This window comes from Sus scrofa, chromosome 13 (genome assembly GCF_000003025.6).
Source record: "Sus scrofa isolate TJ Tabasco breed Duroc chromosome 13, Sscrofa11.1, whole genome shotgun sequence".
Lineage (NCBI taxonomy): Eukaryota > Metazoa > Chordata > Mammalia > Artiodactyla > Suidae > Sus > Sus scrofa.
The window spans coordinates 148000527-148025007 of record NC_010455.5 but is presented as its reverse complement, the minus strand read 5'-3'; the positions used below and the strand labels follow the sequence as shown (position 1 = coordinate 148025007).

The window sequence follows — 24481 nt, the reverse complement described above, 5'->3', positions numbered from 1 at the left end:
ACCAGAGTACATTTTCATCCTCCCCAGAGTAGTAAACGCCACAGGGTCCTTCCCTGGTGGGTGATAAACAAACGTGAACAAGACACACTCACAAACTGGGTATCTGATGTCACCTCAGGCATAGGCGCTTGCGGCTTTGAGAAGCTTCCTCTGCTCATGCAGGTCTCTAGGGAAGAAATAGACTAGCTCTAGAATAAGTTAGTAAGTGATGACTGGGAGGGGGAAAGAGGGAGATTGTTACATAATCATCAAAAAACATGGAATTCTCCTCTCCTAGTCTACATACTCCCGAAATAGGTGATTCATAGCGAACGCAATCCGCTCTTCTTTAGGTCCACATATAACTCCTCTAGAAACATTGTCATATTGTCACCACATACGCTTGTCAGTTCCATGCAACGGTTCCTGATTCTTGTAAGTATTAGAAGCCTGGGGATAGGGAGGCCCTATTTTTCTGAACTCTTTAGGGAAGGGACTGGGCCGTGTATTAGACAAGGTCATGTTTGACACTATTTTTGTCAATCATTTATAGAAATGCAGTGACGTTTCTGACCGGAAATTTTATGTAGCTCCTGCAGTTAACCCAAGGCAGGAGTTGAGACCATAAAGAGGGCAACCCAGGCATAGCCCAATGTGTGAATTGAGGTGAATCTCTGGCTAACGCTTAGAAACTTGGTGAAGAAGTATGAGAAACTGATAGATTTCTGTGACAACATTAAGCTCAGTAAAATGTTGAGTGTGTATCTGACCAGATTTCAGAGAATTTGGGGAGATAGCACAAGTGACGGAGGTGGTTTTGAAGAGGAGGAGGGTGTCAGAACATCCCAGTGCATTGGCCAGATGCACCCACAATCCCATAGGCTGTTCTACAATACGTCTTACCTGTCCTTTCCGTGCAGCATCTGACTCGAGGCCAAAACATTGGTGGCCCCTGAGAGTGTACCCAGCTTTTCTCACCACCACATGTATATTGGATATTACGTGAGTGAAGATTATTCTTGAGATCGAATAGACTAGATAGATGTTATTACTATTCCTTTCACCTGCCCAAGTTCACTCAGTCAAAGGCTGAGCCAGGATTCTACTCACCTCTGCCCCATTCCCAACCCCTTGCTTTTCCCAAGGGGTCATGGAATTAAGTTCAGGCAGGAGCTTAAATTGAGGAAAGCAAGGGTGACTTACAAAGTCAGAGGTTCCTCACTGGCCCTTGCAGGTGCTATGCCCTAGGCCAGTAGGGAACCACCACAACATTACAAAGACCAGTGTTTGACTAGCTGGCACCTGCTGGAGGGAAGGTAAAGGGAGGAACAGGTGGGGAGCAAAGGGAAATATTTCCAGTCCTAGAGGTGGCTGTCACTGGGCTTTTCCCAGTCCTGAATATTTCCTACCAGAAACCCAAGCAACTCTCAGCCTAGATCTCTGCTCCTTTCTCTTCCAGAGGCCCAGATTCCTGAGCCCCAATTCAAGAACAACATCTGCACTGTTTCCAGGGAAAGAAATGACACCATCTTAATCTTTCTCTAGGAACAAGAATTTAATTACTATCTTATTTCACCTCTCCTAATAGCCATGCATCTAAATCCAAGGAATTTGGACAGAAAGAGGCTTGCACTATTGTTTGTAGATACATCCTAAAAATTCCATTAGCTGCCTGGCAGAAATTCCAAAGCAACCACAATTCCTGAGTATTTACAAGATCAAGATAAAAGAATGCCACCATGAAATGTGGTTGGCTAAACATCTCTGAACAAAGAGTTTCTTCTTTTTTACTGACCTGCCTCATACATACCTAAGAGGGTGAAAGCAAAGGCATTACGAACAAGGACTGCATCGCCAGGTCCACTGAGTACCCTTTTCTAATACAGCTGGCACGCTGTCATTTTTGTTAACTAAAACATTAGGGTAAAGAGGAAAAAATGAAGCTGAAACATAAGGACAAATAACAGCATTTCACATTTATCCAGTGCTTCTTAGGACCAGTAATTGACCAGTAATGAAAAGATGCCTTTTCATCTGCATCTTTTTTTTTTTTTTCATTTACTCCCTATAAGAAATTTATACTACTTGCTCAAGTCACAGAGCTGGTGAGATGAGGTGATATTTGAGTTGGAATCTGTCTAACTCCAAAGCCCATGTTCTCTAAACTTTGTTCTGGGGAAAAAATATTCACCCAATAGTATCTATACTATTTGTATTTTAAATGTCAAAGACTAAGGAGTCCTTTTTAAGTTATTTGCTTGGCTCCTCAGAGGATGTATTTATGATACCCCCCTATGGTATTCTAGATCCTTACAGGCATAAAATTCAATATCACAGTGGTTTTTCCTCTCCTCCAAGAAAATAACATCAACACACACTCACATACACACCAATAATCGCCTACAGAGTATTTAGCCCTTTCTGAAGCTATGAGAGAAAATTGTTTTTCTCTTGTGGTTCATAAACATTGTTTAGTTTGGTTGATTTTAATGTAACATACGAACAAAATTTTCATTTATTATACCAGGATTTTTTTTTGAAGTTTATTTCTGCAAATTTCTGACTTTGAGAAAGCTAAATATGTCAAAACTTTCAGGATGGTTTTATTTAATCTTCATAAGAGCCCTGTAAGAGAAGTTTCATTTTCCAATGATAGCCTTTGAGATAAGGAACATGAGCCTCATTCAAGGCGAGCACCCTTCTCAATATCACTCAGCTAGCAAGTCTCATAGCACTTGGGACTCCAAAGTCTCTGCTCTTTTTTTCTAATATGCAAAACAGTTCTCTGGATTCCTCAGACTTACCAATGGTAGGAATTGGACACTTGAGCTAGTTTCAGAAGTTAAAAATGCTGAAGATACTACTCAGCCTGTTCTTAGGCTACAGAGACCTGCTCAGATAGTAACTGCTTTTGGCTGGGATTCTATCAGGTCAAGGTGGTAATGTTGTTACTCTAATTAGATTTTCTTTGGGTACCGGAAATGAAGACACTAACGGTAACTTAATAAAATCTGCCTTAAAGGTAAAAACCTTTCAAACCCATGTGCCCATGAGCAAAGTAAGATCTCAAAGAAATTCTTGCTCAGAGAAACCAGCGGGAAGAAACCATTGTCCCCGAATCTCTTCCATGCCTGTGGGACATGAATGGTGCTTACAGAGCCTCCCTGGTGTCTCTTGATATATGTGATTCTTCTCTTGGTTAAAGCTATAACCAGATGGATGCCTCATGGGTGAAGCAGTTGCCAAATGGTAGGAAACCCAAGGAAGTCCTCCTACAGATTGAGAGCCCATCATAGGTGAAGCCCCGATATCTGTAGAAGCCAAGTAAACTTACAGGAGGAATTCTTAGGCCCTGTGAATTCTATTTCAGTTCCTCAAATACTCTGAGGACCCAGAGAGCCCTGCATCAGCCATGAATCTGGGTGGGGACTAAGCATTATGTTATTCCTAAAGCTTACTGGGCACTGCTCCTGGCTGGCCATCTCAGTCTCCATCACATGTGGTAGTCCTGTTGTCTGTATCCTTGCTTTGGGGTAAATATGCATCTTCATTCCAACTTGTGTCCTCCTTTCTGTGACCTCAGAGGCTCTCAGGATCATGGTGCAGGAGAATCCATAAGTTTTGGGCAATGAGAAAACAGAGAGAAGGAAACTTCTGTCCCTGTCCCACACCAGCTTGAAAATTATTTTCCTCCTTTCTGCAGTTCCAAGGTCAAGTTTCCCTTGGGAGCAGCTAAGGAACTAAAGGTCACAAAAAAAAAAAAGCTGGCAATTCACTATGCCTTGGAGGGTTTCCCAGAAAGTAAAATGAAAATGAGATTGTTTTCACATAAGACCTCTGTATTTGGAGGACAGGATTCAAACAGTTTGAATATGCAGTTTCACTGTGCACTTAGGTAACCTCACAAAGTCCTGTTTTTTTGTTTTTTATTTTTTTCCCCTAAAGCCAAAACAGTATCAAAAACACTTCCTGCAGAGAACTCTAGGCAGAATTCTTTCTTTTGTCATCACTGGGCTGATGTTTTCAAGGATTCATTTCTTAAGATAAGCCTTATGTGGTCCATTTAGCTGGAGCTCTCTTGTGTCTTTCTGGGTAATGATGGCTGTCATCCTTGGGTCCTGCTTTGTGGTGATCTCATAAGCTTTTACAAGGTAAGTGGCTGAAAATGTGTGGTTGGTACATGAGCAGGTTGCAAGAGAAGAGAAAACCCAGAGGCTGACCAGAGATGTTGCAGCAAATGAGCAAATAGCTGGCAGCCTTCTCTATAATCAAAGGAAAACCCATACCTCAATTCCAAGAAGGTGGCCCTCAAGTTCAAACATATGTATTCCACAGAATTTAGCTTTACTTCCTAAATAGGAATCCCAAATATAGACAAGAACTGATGGCCAGGAGTTCCCGTCGTGGTGCAGTGGTTAACAAATCCAAATGGGAACCATGAGGTTGCAGGTTCGATCCCTGACCTTGCTCAGTGGGTTAAGGATCCAGCTTTGCCATGAGCTGTGGTATAGGTCGCAGACACGGCTCGGATCCTGCGTTGCTGTGGCTCTGGAGTAGGCCAGCAGCTACAGCTCCAATTAGACCCCTAGCCTGGGAACCTCCATATGCTGTGGGTGTGGCCCTAGAAAAGACAAAAAAAAAAGAAAAAAAAAAAAAAAAAGAACTGATGGCTAGACTTCCCCAAACCTGACTGTTCTCCACCAAAATCATCTCTTTCTGTTTCTCTTTGCAAAATGGAAAGGCCCCTAGGAAGAGGTATCATTATAGAATGTAGTTGTGTTGGTAACCTACAGTCCAACAAATAGAACATAAAACATAGCCCAACATACATAGCTTGGTCCTAACTCCACCATTGTCCTGCTCCATGATTTGGTGACAATTTTTAAACTTCTTGGTGGTAGCTGTTTCAGTTCTTTACCAACTGCACCCCTTTGTGAAGAACCACACATTTGTCTGTGGTCATCCTCACTTCTAAGACAGTCACCTGCTCTTTCCCAGAAACAGGTTGGACACAATTTTGAAGCAACATGAAATAATCTTGAAGGTCTTAAATGTATCGAGTGAGCCAAACCACAGCCTCCATAGAGTCCCCTATTTGGGTCCCTATTATTTGTACATTACTCTGAAGCTTACGAGTTCTCAATGAAAATTCATTGGTGATAATCAATTAGTAATTGACTGTAAATTTAGTAGGAAAAGAAGTGATTTATTTACAAGAAAAAAGACTTTGGAATTTCCAGGGATGACTAAAAAGCAAACTAGAAGTATTAGCAGTTATGTGCAGGCCAAGGTGCAAGATGGTGACTTGCCCTCTGTCACCCAGAAACAGGATGGCAGTGGATTAGAGACTGTGGTTGTGCTTGACTGTGCTGCTACCATGTGGTAATTCTGTAACAAGGAGCAAGTTCTTTAGCTCTCTTGGCCTCAACTTCTCTTTTTCAAAAATGGTTTTATCACTGTGAAGGTCTCTTCCAGTTTCAAGTCTGTCTTCTATGAAAAATTGGAAAAGTTAAGATCCAAAGGCTTTTTTAAAAAGTAGACACATGGAGCTCTCATCATGGCTCAGCGGAAACGAATCTGACTAGCATCCATGAGGACGCAGGTTCAATTCCTGGCCTCACTCAGTGGGTTAAGGATTCGGCGTTGCCATGAGCTGTCTGTAGCTGGCAGATGAGGCTCAGATCCAGCGTTGCTGTGGTGGTGGCATAGACCAGCGGCTACAGCTTCAATTCGTCCCCTAGCCTGGGAACTTCCGTATGCCACAGGTGCGGCCCTAAAAAGCAAAAAAAAAAAAAAAAAAAAAGGTAAAACACACTAAATGTGTAGGTTGCCTTGCATAGTATAGTCTTTTTTTTTTTTTTTTTTTGGAGTATAGTCATTTTGACAGCATTGATTCTTCCAATCCAAGAACACAGTGTATCTTTCCATCTGTTTATGTGGTCTTCAATTTCCTTTATTAGCATCTTATAGTTTCCAGATTACAGGTCTTTTACCTCCTTAGGTAGGTTTATTCGTAGGTATTTTATTCTTTTTGATTTGATGGTAAATGAGATTGTTTCCTTAATTTCTGTTTCTGATCTTTCATTGTTAATGTATATAAATGCAACAAATTTCTGTGCATTGATTTTGTATTCTGTTATTTACTGAATTCATTGATGAATGCTAGTAGTTTTCTGGTAGTGTCTTCAATGGACTATGACTCAACCATAAAAAAGAATGAAATAATGCCATTTGCAGCAACATGGATGGACCTCGGGATTATAATATTAAGTGAAGTAAGCCAGACAAAGATAAATATCATGTGACATCACTTTGTGTGGAATATTAAAAAATGGTACAAGTGAACTTATATGCAAAACAGAAATAGACCCACAGACATAGAAAGCAAAGCTTATGGTTACCAAAGGGAAAGGAGCGAAAGGGTAAATTAGGAATTTGGAATTAACATATACACTCTACCATATATAAAAGTAGATAACCAACAAGGTTATAGCATAGGGAACAATACTCAATATTTTGTAATTTTCTATAAGGTAAAAAAATCTGAACCACTTTGCTGTACATCTGAAACTAACACAACACTGTATATCATTTTTACTCCAATTTTTTAAAAAGTCAACACAAAAATGGTTTTTATCTTTCTGGAGCCATCATCCCTATCTCTTAGGTAAATGAACTGGGCAGGGGGTGAATTAAAAAAACTGCTAAATAGATCTCAGAGATGTCACCCAGAAGTATTGTTACAAATTGGAGAGCCTGGGCATTGACCTTTACTAGGGAAGGAACCCATTCAGTTGGAAAAATGCAAGAGCCCACCTCAGAATTCTCTGTCTAGTTGTGACCCTGGCATGACACTCAGCTTTGCCTCACCTATCTGCCATGAATGCGGGCTCCAGTGAGCAGGCGGTCATGACTATTCTCCTCCCTCTATAAATAGAGGTCATGAGAAGTGACATGACTTGCCAAGGTTACAGAAACATGGCAGTGAGTCAGATGGAACCATGTGTATTTGGGGCAGGGGGATGACATTATAAGCAAAAGGCAGAAGAATCAGGGACAGATCTGCACCTCATCTGAAGGTCACAGAACAATGGTTAAGGGCTATGGAAGTGCTTTAAGTTGGCTTTGGATCCTGAGAGCATCTTGGACCTCCTGCCCGTCCCTAAGCCACCTTGACTGCCCTGCCCAGGGTTACTCACCCAGGTTGTGGCCAACTGGGTGCCCGTGCTCATGTCCCTTCTTGTAAGCTTCATAAAAGGCTATTTGTAATAAAGAGGAGGCACAGTGAGGAAGAAGACTGCATCAAAGATCTTCCCTGAGGCCCCGAACTGAAAGGGCAGTTTTCTTTGGAGAGACTCTTATTTCCCTCTTACATTCTGCAGAAATGAATGATCATCAAGATGACTGACAGAATTATGATGTTCCAGTCCAAGCACTGATATTTTTTATTTTTAACCTCGGGTTATTCTTCTCTTCTCTCCTCTACTTTACCCATTAAAAAAGAAAGAATAATGCTTGCTCACTGTGACATTGTGTGAGAGAAAGCCGCCCAGGGCAGCACTATTCAAAAGAAACTGTTAATTGCACTAAGCACCAAAGCATGATGGGAAGTTCTCAGAAAGAAAGTGTGTAGCATCCTGGGTTACACTGGTACACTTTATCACTGCAGATCATGCTCAGGGAGCTCCAAGGCCCTGAAGAACCACTCTCAGAAGCAACAGCAAAGAATTTCTGGCCCAACAGGAAAAGCACTCTGAGAAAGTGGGCATCAATGGTCTGATGTCTCAGCTGCAGTCAGAGACTGCCTCACCTTGCTGCCCATTTTTGTTCCTTTTAAAGATGAGTGAGAGAAAAACAACATTATTATCAGGAAAGAATATCTGGCAATTTTCAGGTGATGAAAGAATGTCTTGAATTCAGGCAGAATAGACCACTTTCCTGGCACTATCCTCAACTGACCTTCTATTGTACTCAACAAAAATCTTTCCAAGTTTTTGCACTTCTCAGTTTTGGCTCTGTTCTTAATATCTAATTGACTTCTTCTTGGGGAGAGGGATGGGTAATACAATAAATAATGCTTAATTTATGGTCTACATACTGGCTACACTTACTTTGAAGAAGCCGTAAAACAACCACCCACTGAAAGTCACCCTTGAGTTGCCCACCATATACATTCATTCAGCTAAGGCAGGATAGGAAGGGGAAAGGCTTAGGGTTCAACCATGAATTCTCAATGTACTTCCATCGAGTTAAAAAAAAAAAAAAGCAGACAAGGTGCTGAAATGTGGGACAATTCCTTATATTCTCTAGTGCTCCTGACCAAGTAACCATGCACCAATTGGCACCTACACAGCTTTTCCTACAGGGTCAGTGAGCACACCATCGCTTCTTGAGTTGAACTGAATTCCTAATATGGACTGGATTCTCTTTCCCTGCCAGTTTTCTAACAGGAGGAAAAGGATTTCAGAGCATGAGGCAACATTGAGCTCTGTTTTCCTACATTCCAAAAGCCATCTGGCCACATATACAGCTATGTCTAGTCTTCACTCAGCCCATAGGTATTGCATCTGTGCCTGAGATTCTGCTAGATAGCGAAGGTAAGGACGGCCGTTGCCAGCAGACACTTTCCAGAAGATGCACAGACTTTTCCTCATAATCCTTTTTTACTGCTCACTGGCTGGAAGGGAGGAGGCAGCTTTTTGAGCAGGGGAGAATTTCATGCCATAAATCTTCAAGCATTTGGGGCACCAAGTGTTTTGGTATAATTGCAGTGGAACAAAAATAATTTACAACTAGTGTGTGTATCTGTGGGGGTGTATCTATGTGTGTACCATGTATGGAAAGAATTTTAAGATGAGAAAGGCACTGGATCAATTTGTGAAAAGAAATCTTTTGTCTCAACTATTTCTGGATGTGGATTATACAAAATTTAGGCACTTGCTTAATTTCTGGAGTGAATTAGCAAATGTCTATTCAAACCATGGGCCTTAAAGACTTCTCTTGACATTCCTTTCTCTAAAATTGCTACAACGCATTTTGATCATTTTTAGAAAAGGAAAAGTATAAGAACCTTTGGCATGTAGAAAATTCTTTTGAGATGGCTAAATCAACCTCAGGGTCAGCTAATTATACTGAACTTCAAGTAACTCTCAGCAGGCTAAATTTTATATCCTATTACTGTCTTGTTTCATGTGATCTTCTAAGTAAAATTAACCAATGAAATTTGAGTAAGAGCGATTGATACAGTTGCCTGAGTATTATTTGGTTACGTGCGTGCTTAGCACATTCGCCAGACATATTCTATGCCTTAATCTTTCCCTCTTTCCCTAAGGGGATTAATTGAGGGTCACCATTTTCCCTCTTTAAACCACTATCTGATACACCTCCAACTGGAATACTACTATTTTCACATGCATTTGTCTCAGGAGCTATGAATTCCCACTTGCCCCAAGTGAAGCTCACAACAGCATGTTGGAATCAAATGTTTTCCATTGTTCTAACATGGAAAGACATTTATGGAGTGACTAATGTACACCTGACACTGTGCTAAGTGCTACAGATACAGTGATGAGGAGCTCACCGTTCTGCCCAGAGGAAAACCAACACCTCACAGAGCAGATGAACTAGTAAAAGAGCAACCTGGTGTGAAGCTCTAAGGACAGTGATAACTGAACACAGTGTGGAAAAGCTCCAGATGGATGCTCAGGAAGACTTTTAGAGGAGCTGAGGGCCAAGAGGTGTTTTAAAGAAAAGGAAATTAGAATCTACCTCCTTCCTCTTTAAGAATTCAGACTTTGCAGAAAATGCCACTTCCTTTCAGGCATTTGTCTGAATATTGGAGGAGAAAGTAGAAGAGTGAAGACAGTTGTGGTAGACATGGCTGAGGATGTTTTGACTGCCTGGAAAAAGAAGGGAAGAGAGTCCAGAGGGAGCCTTCTAATTAAAAGATCAGACCTAGAACTTTACCCCAAATCAGAGCCTGTACCTAATTCATAGCCCTTGAACCTGGAGCCTTAATTTAGAATCTTTCTGTGTGGTCCTTTTGCCAAAACTCAGCCTCCATTCATTCGGTGCCAAATAGAAACATGAGACAGAGTTTTGGGCAAAGTAGAAAAGAATAGCTTTATTGCTTTGCCAGGCAAAGGGGGACACAGCAGGCTAGTGTCCTCCAAACTGTGCCCCAGCCTGGAGCGGGTAGTGAGGAGTCAGAGTATTCAAAAAGCAGGATGTGAGCTCTAGTGGACATTCTTCTGATTGGTTGGTGCTGAGGGAACTGGGAGTCAACATCATTAACCTTCTGATTCCAACCATTCTGGGGTCTATGTGCTTGTGGGCCGTATAATGTTAACTTCTCCCATCTGCTGGGGGTTTCAGTTTCTGCAAAACAGCTCAAAAGACATGGCTCAGAATATTATGTGTAGTCCTTGAAGGAGAACTAAAAGCCCTTGGCTTTGTTTAATGGCTAAAGAATTATTATTTCATTCTGCTTGGCTGTTTTCCTTTCTTTCTACATTTTCTCACTTCTCTGATTAAGATAATTCTTTGACTAAACTTTTTCTGCAGGCAAAAGGCAAGTGGAGGACATGTGGGGGTCTACTCTGGGAAAGCCCCATAGGGTCCTGCTCAGTAATAGTCCAGGCCCCACATGCTCTCCCAAACCCTGGAGACTAGTGCCTGGTGCACAATGCTATAAATTGGAGCTCTAGGAGCTCCCATCGTGGCTTAGCAGTAACAAACCAGACTAGTATCTACGAAGAAGCAGGTTCAATCCTTGGCCACACTCAGTGGATTAAGGATCCGGCATTGCCCTAAGCTGTGGTGTAGGTCACAGACGTGGCTCTGATCCTCTGTTGCTGTGGCTGTGATGCAGGCCAGCTGCTGTAGCTCCTATTCAACCCCTAGCCTGGGAACTTTCATATGCTGCAGGTTTGGCCCTAAAAAGAAAAAAAAAAATCTGAGCACTACTTGGTTAAGATTTGAATTTCGTTTATCCTGGGAAAATGAAGCAAAAATGAAGAACAAAGAGCCAAACACTACAGAAACAGCAGTGAGGATTCTGATGTCTGCAGTGGGCATCATTTAGGAAGCTTAGGGTTAAAAAATAGGGACAACCCACCTCACACCCATCCCAACCGCCTCCATTAACATCCAAATCCAACTGCCTTTAATAGCACACATTTTAAGCAGGATACAAGCTAGAAGAGCAAGCTTAGTAGCTTTCACCCTAGCCTGGTTGGAAATCCTTCTTGAGTTGACTTAGGTAAATATTTGGTATGGAAGTGAAAACCTTTTACCATCCTAAACAATTTGCCTGTTTCCTGAAGTTGGATCAAGAGATGTTGAGTTGTCAGATTCTTTTAGGAACTCAGATTATAAATCAAACTCCTAATGGACTAACTTTCATGTTGGTTTCATTCTTTTATCCACTGAAATAAAGAATATAAGTAAAAGCTAAGCAGAATAGATTTGACTACATAAATACTTAAGTTTCTTTTATAAATATTATATGCAAAGGTAAAAATAGAAACAGTGGCCCAGGAAAGCATATTTGCAATATAAATAACAGGCAAAATGTGGCTATCCTTAAAGAGTATTTGCAAATCCATACCAGTTAGACAATACCTCAGTAGAAGGTTGGGCAGAAAATGAACTGGTAATTCACAAGAGAAAAAAGGTTAATAACCTACAATCATATGAAGAGCCATTTAGTCACACTAACAATGAAATAAAAGCAAATTTAAACAGTGAGATAACGTTTCCTTTTTATAAGACTGTCTAGAATTGATTAACCTCAGGTATCAGAGATCGTGGGGAATAGACACATTCACACACTGTGATGGTGAGAGTGAATTGATACAACCTCTTTTTTAAGGGCAGCTTGTCAAACTATATAACAATTTTTTTTAGGGCAACACTCATGGCATATGGAGTTTCCCAGGCTAGGGGTTGAGTTGGAATTGTAGCTGCTGGCCTACGTCATAGCTACAGCAACACAGCATCCAAGCCGCGGCTTGTGACCTACACTACATCTCAGAGCAAAGCCAGATCCTTAATCCTCTGAGTGAGGCTAGGGATTGAACCCGCAACCTCATGGTTACTAGTTGGATTCGTTTCTGCTGTGCCACAATGGGAACTCCCATAACAATTTGTAATGAGGGTAACTTTTGACTGAGCAAATCCATTTGCAGGACTTATTTTTACTTATTTATTTATTTATTTTTTGTCTTTTTGCTATTTCTCTGGGCCGCTCCCGCGGCATATGGAGGTTCCCAGGCTAGGGGTCGAATCGGAGCTGTAGCCACTGGCCTACGCCAGAGCCACAGCAACTCAGGATCCGAGCCGCGTCTGCAACCTACACCACAGCTCACGGCAACGCCGGATCGTTAACCCACTGAGCAAGGGCAGGGACCGAACCCTCAACCTCATGGTTCCTAGTCGGATTCGTTAACCACTGCGCCACGACGGGAACTCCAGGACTTATTTTTAGACAATAATAGAAGAGTACATTAAAACTTCCTCATAGTGCATAAGATACTTACGTAAGATTTGTTCATAGCAGCAAATTTTAAAAACAGCCTAAGTTTATCAGAGAGGGTTGGAGAAACACACACACACACACAACACACACTCATGCACGAGGATGCTGTGCAGCCATTTAAAATGATGAGATCCATCCAGCAGTAGTGGATCTGAATATGAAAGTAAAGATCTTAGAATGTCACCTGACACGCAATTAGGACAGAATGTCATCAGTGGCCAAGCCTCTTGGTCTTCCCATCTTATTGAAGTAAATGTTTTTTTTTAAAAAAAAGAATAAACTCATAGCAGAGAAGACACAATGAAAAAAAGAACAGTCTGAATAAGAAAATTCCCTTAATGATTATAATTATTATTGTTATTAAAAATCAATAGACACAGTTGGACTTCCCCAGTGGTCTAACAGGTTAAGGATCTGGTATTGTTACTGCTGTGATGCAGGTTCAATCCCTGGCCTGGGAACTTCCACATATTATGTGTGCAGCCAAAAAAACAAAAAATCAGTAGACACACTAAAAAATGCTGTTAGAATAAGAAGCTTCTCAAAATTTAGAGGAAAATGACATGGGTGTAGATGTAATAAAAAGGTAATTAAATATAATGATGAAATTAGAATAGTCAACATATACTAAGAGCACTTGAATATGTGCTAGGAGCTGATTTACATCCATCACATTCATTATTTCAATCAGTCTTCCCAGCAAATCTATGAAGTTACCTCTTAACAGTTAGAGACATTAAAGTTTTAATAAATTAGCCCCTGGCCACATGGCTAGTGTATGGTGGGTTTAAGGTATGTACTCAGCCAGTGTGGCTCTGGGCTGGATTGTCTCTGTCACCTTGGCATCTCTGCTAAGGACTTTTCTACATGGAAAATAAGCAGAAACTACATTTTCCAGAGTGCCCTCCTGTGTGGTTTCAGATTAGAACCTGGAGTGAATATCTATGATTTGGAAGGTGGAAGAGAAGAGGCCATTATTCCCCAGAATAAAGGAGACAGTTTCAGGGACAGAACCGCCTGTGAGGTTTAAAACAGCTTCAAGGTGAGCATCTGGAGAATCACCCAAGTCAGGATGGCAGACTGAACTCATCAGTGAGAGTCCACTCTTCTGGCCCTTCCAATTCATATGCCTTGTATTAAAATACTTCTTAATGGGAACACACAGAAAGCCTTTTGTTTTGCTGACCAAACGCTGACTGATAAAGGCTCCAAACATGAGATCCAATCCAGGAAGTCCCATATCTAACCAACAGGTGCCTCAGAAACAACGCAGAAAATGGAAGGGAGGAAATTATCAAAAAGAGCCTTAGCACTCAAAAGTTCACAATGCTGAGATTTAAAGGGCTCATGTCCAGCTAAATGAATTAAAAAGAAAAAGCAAAAAACTAGGCAATCTTATGATATTTTAGAATGCTGAAGATTAGAAGAACGTAAGAACTTTCAGAGAGGGAAAAGAGTAACCTGCAAGGAATGTAAATTAAACTGACTTCTGACTTATCATCATCATCTCTATCTGATGTTAGAAGAGCTGTTGTGGGGGGGGAGGGATAGGTTGGGGGTTTGGGATGGAAATGTTGTAAATTGGGTTGTGGTGATGATTGTACCACTATAAATATTATAAACTTCATTGAATTTTAAAAATAAATGAAGACATTAAAGTATTAATACAAAATTTTAAAATAATAAAAAAAAAGATGTTGGAGGAAGGCCTTCAAAATCTGAGGAGACGTGATTTCAACCTAGAATTCTATACCCAGCCAAACCATAAATCAAGGGTTAGAGCAAAATCTGGACATTTTTCTAGCAGATAAGAACTCCAAAATGTCAACTTCTATGCAAAATATTTTTTAAAAAGGGAAAAATTCTAGTTCACTTGATAAACTTTCTGCATCATGCAAGATAATGTATAATCATTTTACCACTATGAGTTTATTTCCATGAGCATTGAAAAGATGAGGCATAGCAAGCTTTCACATTTGTGTACGTTATTTAGAACAATGGTATTGTAGGTAGTTAGGTATTAAAAAAAGAGAGTATACCAAAATGGCAGGGTTGTGAAAACAGTCCATGAATGACTGAGGTTTGGGAAACATTTTGCTAAAGTAAATGGCTTCATGTATTATCTCTTCCAAATACATTTAGATTTTAAGAGAAAAGGCTTGAAGAGCCCTGAAGAGCCAACCACAAGAACTCATCAGCTGAAGCAAGGCCAGGCAGAAGAGCCCAGGGACCATTATTTGGTGACCCACCCCCCTGAGGATAGCTGAGTTTCTGTTGCTTAGACTCCGTGTCCACCCTCCTCCCCACAGAAGCCTCTGATTGGTTTGGCTTCCCAGGAAGCCTCTCCTGCAGGGAAGAGAATGTGAGGACCCGCTGAACTGAGTGTTCTCATTTACCCATATTTCTCCTTATAAAGTAATCCATTTAGGAATCTGGCTCAAGTGCCAAAGTCTTTATTTTTACTTCCTCCTATTTCCTTCTCTTATTTTTTTTTTAAATCCTTATAGATTGCATCTTTCTGTGTAATCTCATATCTTATTTGGAGGGAGGAAAATTTATCTAAATAATACTCATCACACGAATCTTAGTTTCCTGAAAAGTCACAGCTCCCAGAGCATGATCTCCTGTGGGCACATGGACACACTGGAGATACTGGTCCTACATTGCTGGAATTAAACCTCAGCCTTGTAGTCAGGGTTCTTGGTTCCACAAAGAGGCACAACTAACTCTGAAGCTTTAAGCAGAAAAGGAATTTATTGGAAATATGTCAGTTAGTTCACTGAAGGGCTAGAAGGGCTGGAGAGAAGCACAGGAAGGAAATGGAGGCGGAAAAATAGAGCCAAGATGCTCCCCCTACACCCACCCTGTTGGATAATCTGTTCAAGATGTTGACACTGGCATCATCACCCCACACACCAAGTTTGGTTCCACCAGCCACACCTGGACTCTACCCTCCATCAGAGGCACTGACCATAATTCCTGAAGGCCCCTGGACATTTGCATTCCTCAATGAAGACTCAAGGTCTCAAGCAGATGTAGCTGGTGGCCTGAGCTGCCAGTGAACCAGGAAAGGAAACATCTGGCCCTTTGGCCTGGGGCTCCTGACTGAGATTCCCTGACATTGGAAGCAAGACAGGCACACATAGGACAAGTCCAGTTCACTTAGTGACTTTCTGAGTTTGCACCAGGGCAGCCTGCTCATGCCCCTCTTTATCATCACCTCACTTCTCTCATTCAATTGAGCAGTTTGCCAATCAGGATATTTATGTTGGATTAATTACATGTACATAATATATATTTTAATCTTTCTTTCAAACTCAGACTTTAAACATAAGCTTCTCATTTAAAATTTTAGTCTTTTTATTTGTATTTCTAAATAAACCCAGACAAGGCTGGGGAGTCTTTCCACTTTAATTCTTTTTTTTTTTTTTTTTTTTTTTTTTTGTCTTTTTTGTCTTTTGTTGTGGTTGTTGTTGTTGCTATTGCTTGGGCCGCTCCTGCGGCATATGGAGGTTCCCAGGCTAGGGGTCGAATCGGAGCTGTAGCCACCGGCCTACGCCAGAGCCACAGCAACGCGGGATCCGAGCTGCGTCTGCAACCTACACCACAGCTCACGGCAACGCCGGATCGTTAACCCACTGAGCAAGGGCAGGGACCGAACCCGCAACCTCATGGTTCCTAGTCGGATTCGTTAACCACTGCGCCACGACGGGAACTCCTCCACTTTAATTCTATTGGGGATATAGTTTCCTATTACCTGTGAGTTTTTTCTACCTTAAAAAAAAAAAAAAAAAATTGGAGGTACCACTCTGGTGCAATGGGATCAGTAGTGTCTCTGCAGTCCTATGGGCTGAAGTTCAATCCCCAGCTTGGCACAGTGGGTTAAAGATCTAGCATTGTCACAGCTGCGGCATAGGTCACAGCTGTGGCTCAGTTTTGATCCCCGGCTGGGGAAAACTCTATATGCCCCAGGGCAGGAAAAAAAAAAAATTGGAGGGATAAATTCAGAGAGTCTGACTGTTCTAATGCAGTTAATCACAAACTGTAAGATGCTATTTTATGAATTCCTGAAGGAGATTTTAAACTGATAATACATATCCACTGAATTACTTAACTCAAGAACCCAATAGATGTCTAAAAAAAAAAAAATCTGTGGGTAAACAATCACATCTGATTTAGTGATGTATGAAAGATGATGGAGGTACATATAAAAAATGATTAATGTCAACTGTTGGCTGATAGTCTTTGTATTCAATTATATTCATAAGCAAGATTTTTATGTTTTATTGGGTCTGACTTCTCACTGCCCTATGACAATAACATTTCTCATGTTTGTTTTAGTCTCCTTTACATTTACAACATCCTGGAGGGTGGTGGTGTTAAATTTAATTTGTCAACCTATGTTAATTTTACAAGAATCCAGATCAAACTGCTGTATAAACAAGAACAGCCTTGTGGAGGCTTTTTGGCCATGAGGCTGGAGAAGTCACAGCTGAACTGAAAAGTATGCTGCTGGGGTATTTTCTATTTTTCCCCCCTATAATTTTAATGGCTCAAATGAAAGAGCTGTTTTGCTTTAACAATAGAGTCCTTGTTAAAAGTACTTTAAAGAGCAATTCCACTACGTGAAACAGTCTAATTAAACCATTGATATAACAAAGATACCAATAGTTGCTAAATCCAAAGAATACACTTCTATCTCACAGTAGAAATTAAAGGGAATTTTCTTTTTTCAGCTTGTAGCTGAATTCCCAGTTTAGGGAAATCCTGTCCATTAGACATTTTTTTGCAGAGAAACATCATTAATCTGTGAAACTTACTACAATGGGATATTATTTTCTTCAACAGAGGCTTTTATTGAAACTGCATATTATCAAGGCAGCTGTCCGATTAAGTTTTTATAAAGGATTAGGGGGTTATATGAGCACCTAACAGCTGCACCAGCTAGACTAAAACTATAGAGTTCCCAAATAATATGCCTCTTGGTATATGGAATGAAATGATTTTTTTTTTTACCAATGCAGCAAGATATTAATATTTAAAGGGAAAATCAATTTAGAAACAAAACCTCATTCCTTTGGGTGCAAAGCATTGTGTGAATACAAATGAAGAATAAAATGAAATACATAAGATGTTACCTTTCCTCTTAAGGAGTCTCCCATAGTTTCAGCAGGCATGATGAAAAATTTTGAAACCTTAAAATGTAATGTTTGTAAAATATAAAGTTTAGAAAATATAATATCTTAAAATATAACTTTCATTTAAATCTTTAAATAATTAAAGATTTAAATGAAAGTTTGAGGCATTGAAGAAGTTAGTGCATGAGTTACAGCTTAATAATGAAAATGGTGGCAATGATGGTTGAGAGGCAAAAGCACCTCAGGGCCACAGTTTAAAGAAGAGAGCTGATAGAATTTATCAAGCAAGACCTCTGAGAAAAGTCATTAGGATTGTGTGACGAGTAACCTGTTAAAGTTGGAAGTGACCTGAGGATCATCTCCCACTCCAGTGCTTTCTAGACCTACCTGTTGAAAAGACTCATATAAGGAGTTTCCGCTGTGGCTCAGGGGGTTATGAACCTGACTAGCATCCATGAGGACATGGGTTTGATCCTTGGCCTCGTTCAGTGGGTTAAGGATCTGGCATTGCCGTGAGCTGTGGTGTAGATCGAAGACATGCCTCAGACCCTGCATTGCTGTGGCTGTGGCATAGGCTGGCAGCTGCAGCTTGGATTCAGCCCCTAGCTTGGGAACCTCTATATACCTTGGGTCCAGTCTTAATAAGGAAAAAAAAAAAAAAAAAAAAAAAAGACTCATACGAGAAACCTGAAAACAAAATTCCCAGGTTTTTCCTCAGCTCTATTGAATCATATGTACCTGCGGAATATACAAATCCTCTTTTACTTATATTTAAGTAATTTTAAAGTGGCTCAGAGGCCCAAGAAACTGTTTACTTGTTTGTTTGTTTTTGTCTTTTTGCCACTTCTTGGGCTGCTCCCTCAGCATATGGAGGTTCCCAGGCTACAGGTCTAACGAGCTGTAGCCGCTGGCCTACGCCGCAGCCACAGCAACTCGGGATCCGAGCCGCATCTGCAACCTACACCACAGCTCACTGCAACGCCGGACCTTTAACCCACTGAGCAAGGCCAGGGATCAAACCTGCAACCTCATGGTTCCTAATCAGATTCGTTAACCACTGAGCCACGACAGGAACTCCTGTTTGTTTTTAATGCCTCAGGTGATCTGGAGAAACTATTCTCAGTCAACCTTGTGATCTCAGAAAGTTAAACATTAAACAAATACCAAATTTAAAAAAAAAAAAAAAAAAAAAGGCAGATGGAGAGAAGGATGTGTGTGTGTGCATGTGTGTGTCTGTGTGTGTGTGTCTGTGTGTGTGAGTGAGAGAGAGAGAAATAATAATCCCCTCTGGGTAAAGCAAGGAGAGAAAACATGTGTAAAGTCCAGGGCCAAAGGGCTCTGGCCCAGTGTCTTTCTCATAATAGAACCTCAAGAAATACCTTGTATTGGCTGAATTAAAATGAAGCAAAGAACAAAACAGGCTGAAACTCTCAAGTATTTCATGACCTATTTATTACCACCTTATGTTCTATTCATTTTGTAAAACCTCTAGTTGGAGACATAGACCATGCATCTTAGAGTCTCTTGTGGCTTGTGCAGCAGGACGGGGTGGAAACATTCAGGGTCTGGGAAACATTTAAACACCAAAGAGGTATAGAGGTTTTGCTGCAACTAAGTAGAAAGTTGAAATTTAAGAAAAGGAGGCTCTGAATTTCATCGCAGAGAACATATCCAGATGCTTATTAGATTGTGGTAGATTTTGCTAAAGCATGTGATAGAATGAATAGTTCACAAAATGATTTTCAACTGGCTTAGAGGACCTTGAAGAAAATTCCTTAAAACTAGCCCAAGCTCTCAGCAACCGCAGAAACTTAAACTACCATATGGGGGATAATCTCACTGTGGCAGGAGGGAGCAGATGACCTAATGTTTCTCCCCCAGCCCCGCCCTGCCCCCTCCCCAGCCCCTTCATGCCCGCTTCTCCCTGCATTCCTCTAGTCAGGGGATCCTCTAAAGTTTAGTGTGTGTAAATGCATACGCATCTTTTTAACCAAAGAAATGCCTTTACCCAAAATCCTAATACTTTCTAAAATTCTACCCTCCTCTCTTCCCACAGACTCTCCACTTTTTAAATATTGAATTTATGAGTTTAATAAGAAGTTGATTTGGAGTTCTCATTGTGGCTCAGAGGGTTAAGAATCTGACTAGTATCCATGAGGATGTGAGTTCGATCTCTGGCCTTGATCAATGGCTTAAGGATCTGGTGTTGCCCCAAGCTATGGCATAGGTCACAGATGCAGCTCGGATTTGATCCCTAGCCCGGGAACTTCCATATTCTGTGGGATCAGCCCTATAAATAAATTAAATAAATAAATAATATAAAAACTAAATTGATTTACAAAACAAATAGAAATAATGTTATGACATTTATAGTTTGTTGATATTTTTGAGTATATATATATATTTGAAATACCAGAATCAGAGTTTACTAGAAACATCAAATGGTCATAAATTCTTTTCTTACAATATATTCCAAATGCATTTTTTGCTGTGGGTATAGCTTGACTAATCCACAGCTTGACAGTTTTCATAGGATTGAATCCATAGGATGGGTGAGTAAACAACCATGATGAGACCATGAAAGTGGTTTTGTAATCTACTAGATGTTGAGAGACAGACGGCATGGCCTGTATTTCATTCCTGGGTCTTATCAGTGTGGGACCTGGGCCATCTTTAGCCTGTAAGCATCAGTCAGGATGCCAGGAGGAGGTCTGCAGAATTCACTGTGAAGTTCAAGGAAGAAAGAAAAGAGAAAACTCACTGCTTTTCAGAGCTGATTAGAGTAAAAATGTTTAAGAAGGAGAGCCTATTTGTTTTAGCATGTGAATTTACTGTTTGAACCAATGGAGTTTAAGATGGCCAAACAAAATAAAACAAAACAAAACCAGTTACTCAATGCCAACGCTGGACATTATCCAATGCCAATGCTGGACATAACAACTGCATGCGGTGATTATTTTTATCCCTAATTTATAGGTAAAGAAAGTAATCTCAAAGAGGTTAAGTTACTTGTCCAAGGACACAGAGCTAGTAAGAGATCAAGACAGATACTGGACTTGGATCTATTTCCCTCCAAAGTTATCATTCAAAATTTTATGTTGATAAACAGTATTTATTGTTGGTTCATAAGAGCGGCAACAACATGCAATTTGTAGCACAAGAATCTTTAGGGACAGAGAACTTGGTATATCTGTCAAACAGGGAAGGGCAGAGCGAGTCCCAGTTTTGTCATTCTCCCTCATTGAATTTGGTCTGTAGTCACAACACTTCTGCAAAAGCATCTCAGGAAAGTCTTTGTGAGGCAGTCTCCACTTCGACTAGTTCAGGGTTTAATACCCATAACACATCTTGCCTTCATTTGCGTCTTGCTAACTCATGCTCGTGACTGAAATTCTTCAGTATGTCTGCAGTGAATTAAAATAAGACCAGATAGCAACCCAAAGTGCTAAGCAAAACTCTTTTGAAACTGAAAAGCAGTTTCCGGCAACAGAAACCATGGTCACATTTTTTTAATTCTTATTTTACCTTATTTGGAGATGAAAGATGGCCTTCAGAGACCCCCTCCAGCCAGAACTCAATGTTAGTGAATCTTTGTGGAAATAAATGAAAATGTCCTTCTACGTCAAGGATGCTAAATACAAATCACATCAATAACCATCGTTTCTCATTTTCTGGCAAGGTTGAAAAAAATTTCCCACTATTTTTCAATTAAGAAAAGCAGCATCTCTGGGAGTTCTCGTTGTGGCACAGCAGAAATGAATCCGACCAATATCCATGAGGATTCAGGTTCGAACCCTGGCCTTGCTCAGTGGGTCAGCAATCCAGCCTTGCTGTAAGCTATGGTGTAGGTCACAGACGTGGCTCGGATCCAGCATTGCTGTTGTGTAGACTAGCAGCTGCAGCTCCAATTTGACCCCTAGCCTGGGGACTTCCATATGCCACAGATGCGACCCTAAGAAGCAAAAAGAAAAAAAGCAGCATCTCAGATAACAGGGAAGGCTTTTGTAACAAACTAGCACACTTGGAGTAATTTTTATTGAAAATTATGTTTAAAAGGCAGATTTGTGTTGGACTAGAGAACCATTTTACACTGATCCCTGGAGAAGGAACTAGAGGGAATAAAACCTTTTCCATTGCCTTGTTTCTACAATGTGCATTCAGTTTTAGTTTTTTCACTGAGAGCCTTGTAGGGCCGGCGAGCCCCAGAGGCAAAGTCTGAGTCAGAGCTTACATTAAACAACCGAAGCAATGGTTTCTCCCATTTTCAGCTTTAGACACACTTCACCCGTATCACTAATTTTAGGTGAGGTGGGGAGGATGGGAGGGGACAGGGCACCACTTGGCTTCAGAGCCTATAAAATGAAGCACGTTTGGAGACCCAACCCCAATTCTGTTCAATAGTTCAATTCAACCTAGAACCACAGTTTTATAAAAACTCATTTTTCTCTTCTAGCATAAGGGTAATTTGAAGCTAATTATTCAGATGGGAGAATGAGCAAGTGGTTCCAAAAATGGAAGGGGTTCTGCATACACATTGGAGTGGATAAAGCTCAAAGTCTCCTCATGCACATTGATTCAGAAAGGAAAGGACACTGTTGATGAAATTTATCACACATGATGGGATGCTAGCAAATCCTTCATCCTAAAAAGGACAGAAACCCAGAAGGGAATGGCTGGGGTGAGTGAGTCACTAGCAGCTGTTAAGAATCATAGACCTCTATTCCTGATTTAACTCTCTCCTTTATCTATCCCAGAGGCCAGTGGTTCTCAAACTTTAGCTGCATCAGAGTCAGGCTGTGGGCTTGTTAAAAATATGGATTGCTGAGCATCATCCTCAGAGTTTCTGATTCAGCAGATCTGAGCAGGGGCAGAGAATCTGCATTTCTTGTAAGTTCCCTGGTGGTGCTGATGATGCTGGTCTGGATACTGAACTATAAGAGCCAATGCTGTAGGTATTACTGGTTTCAGAACTGAACCTGAGGGAGCAAGACCAGTTTATTTACCTGGAAAGTCGATCCAACATTTCTTAAAAGTAAGTGCTTCCATGTTAATTCAAAAGGGGCATTGCTAAAACAAACAAAAAACAGGGGGAGGGGTCAAAGGAACACACTGTCAATCAAGTGATGTCCCTTATCCAGCCCACCAGATTCAGCTCAAGACCAGCGCTCTGTGGGCCAAGTTTGGTCGGTCCTTGGGGAGGCAGGATAAGGTATCAGCTCATTGGTGCCAGACTAGACCTAAATTTGAGACCCAAGTTCACCACTTAAGGTTATGAGCTTATTCAAGCCAGTCATTTCGCTTTTCTAAACTAAAGTTTCCTAGGATACAAAACCCAAAAAAAAAAAAAAAAAATACCACTGATCTCATCGAATTGTGAGACTTCAATGAGATAATGTTTAGAAAGTTTTAAAACAATGGTTCACGCATAATAAGCTTTCAATGAGTGCTAGTGATAAGTATTGTTTAATAATATTATAACTAGCATTATCATATCATTATTCATATCATTTTTACGACTCTCAATGAATCTTGAGGTATGTGTTTCATCTTCAGATATTGGAAACTGAGACACTGAGAAATTATCTTGCAAAGGGCATTTTCAGGAGCACTCTGAGGTTAAGTCCCATGATGCCTCCTCTGTCATCATCATTCTGATCCCAGACGTCTAAGTGTGAGCTGATCCAGACCTTCTGGACAGCCCTCCCCGAAAACCTGGCCGCACTCCTCAGGATTAAGGGAGGGGGTATTATTTCTTCAGGCCCTCCTGGAGTCTCTCTCTGCCTTTTTTGGCCCACATACTGCTCTGTGTAGTTTGTGTCTGAAATGGAAAATTTCTGTAACACAATACCCACTCTGATCCCCACAGACTCTCTAGGCTTGTTTTTTTTTTTTTTTTTTTTTTTTTTGGTTTGGGTTAAAATATGACTCCATGAGCAAAAAAGAAGTCTCATTCCTCCATGCTCTCAGCAGAGTCATAAACATCACAGATTCAGAACCCACTGGTTTCTAAGAATTCTAAAGAATTAATTTCACTTTTCTGGAAAAGGAGAGCATTAACTAAGTGACGAGAGAAATGGAAAAATTACAATTACCTGCTCTTTTATGCAGGCTGGATCACTTGGTGAGCCCTTCCTCCTCTTTGTCTGTGCGCCTCACCCAGCGATCCACAGGCACCCCCAAGGAAAGACAGGTGAGCACAGCTACCTTAGCTTTATGACCCTGCCTGAGACTGGGTATGCTGGCAAAGTAGGCAATAGAAACCAAGGGCTTAGAGGCTTCCTTTGTTGACTCACTAGCATTCTTTCCTCCTAGAGCATCAACTTTACACAAACTCTGTCTAATGCAAGCCTGGACCAGTCTGAACTGTACAATGGGTTTGACTGTTGACACCCTAGTCTAGTCTCCAGTGGACTGTGCAGGCTCTGGAGCCCAAACTTCTGGCTTTGATTCTTAGCTCCACTTCTTACCAGTTAGCTGGGTGACTTTGGGCCAGTTTCTCAATTTCTCCCTATCTGCCTCACCCGTAACTGGGGCTCAACCCTATATTGTAAGATTTTATAAGGGATTAGTTATTTCATAAATTATAATGTGTTTAGGATAGTTCCTGGTACATAATAAGCCCCACTTATGTTGCTATTATTACTGTAACTACTTCAAGTGCAAGTAAAGAAACAGTTATCGCTATATTTGCTTCAGAAAACAATGCCTAAATAGGAAGCAGTGTGGTGTTCTCCACTTTGGAATCAGGCAGGCTCAATTTGACTACTGACATTACTACTTAAGTTGTGAACCTGGGCAAGTTATGAAACTCTTTGAAATCCGATTT

At 40.8% G+C, this 24481-nt stretch overlaps 1 protein-coding gene across 1 annotated transcript in view; it reads left to right on the top strand.

Annotated features, from left to right (window-relative positions):
- The window catches only part of PHLDB2 (pleckstrin homology like domain family B member 2), a 247524-nt gene that overhangs the window by 936 nt on the left and 222107 nt on the right, over positions 1–24481 (top strand).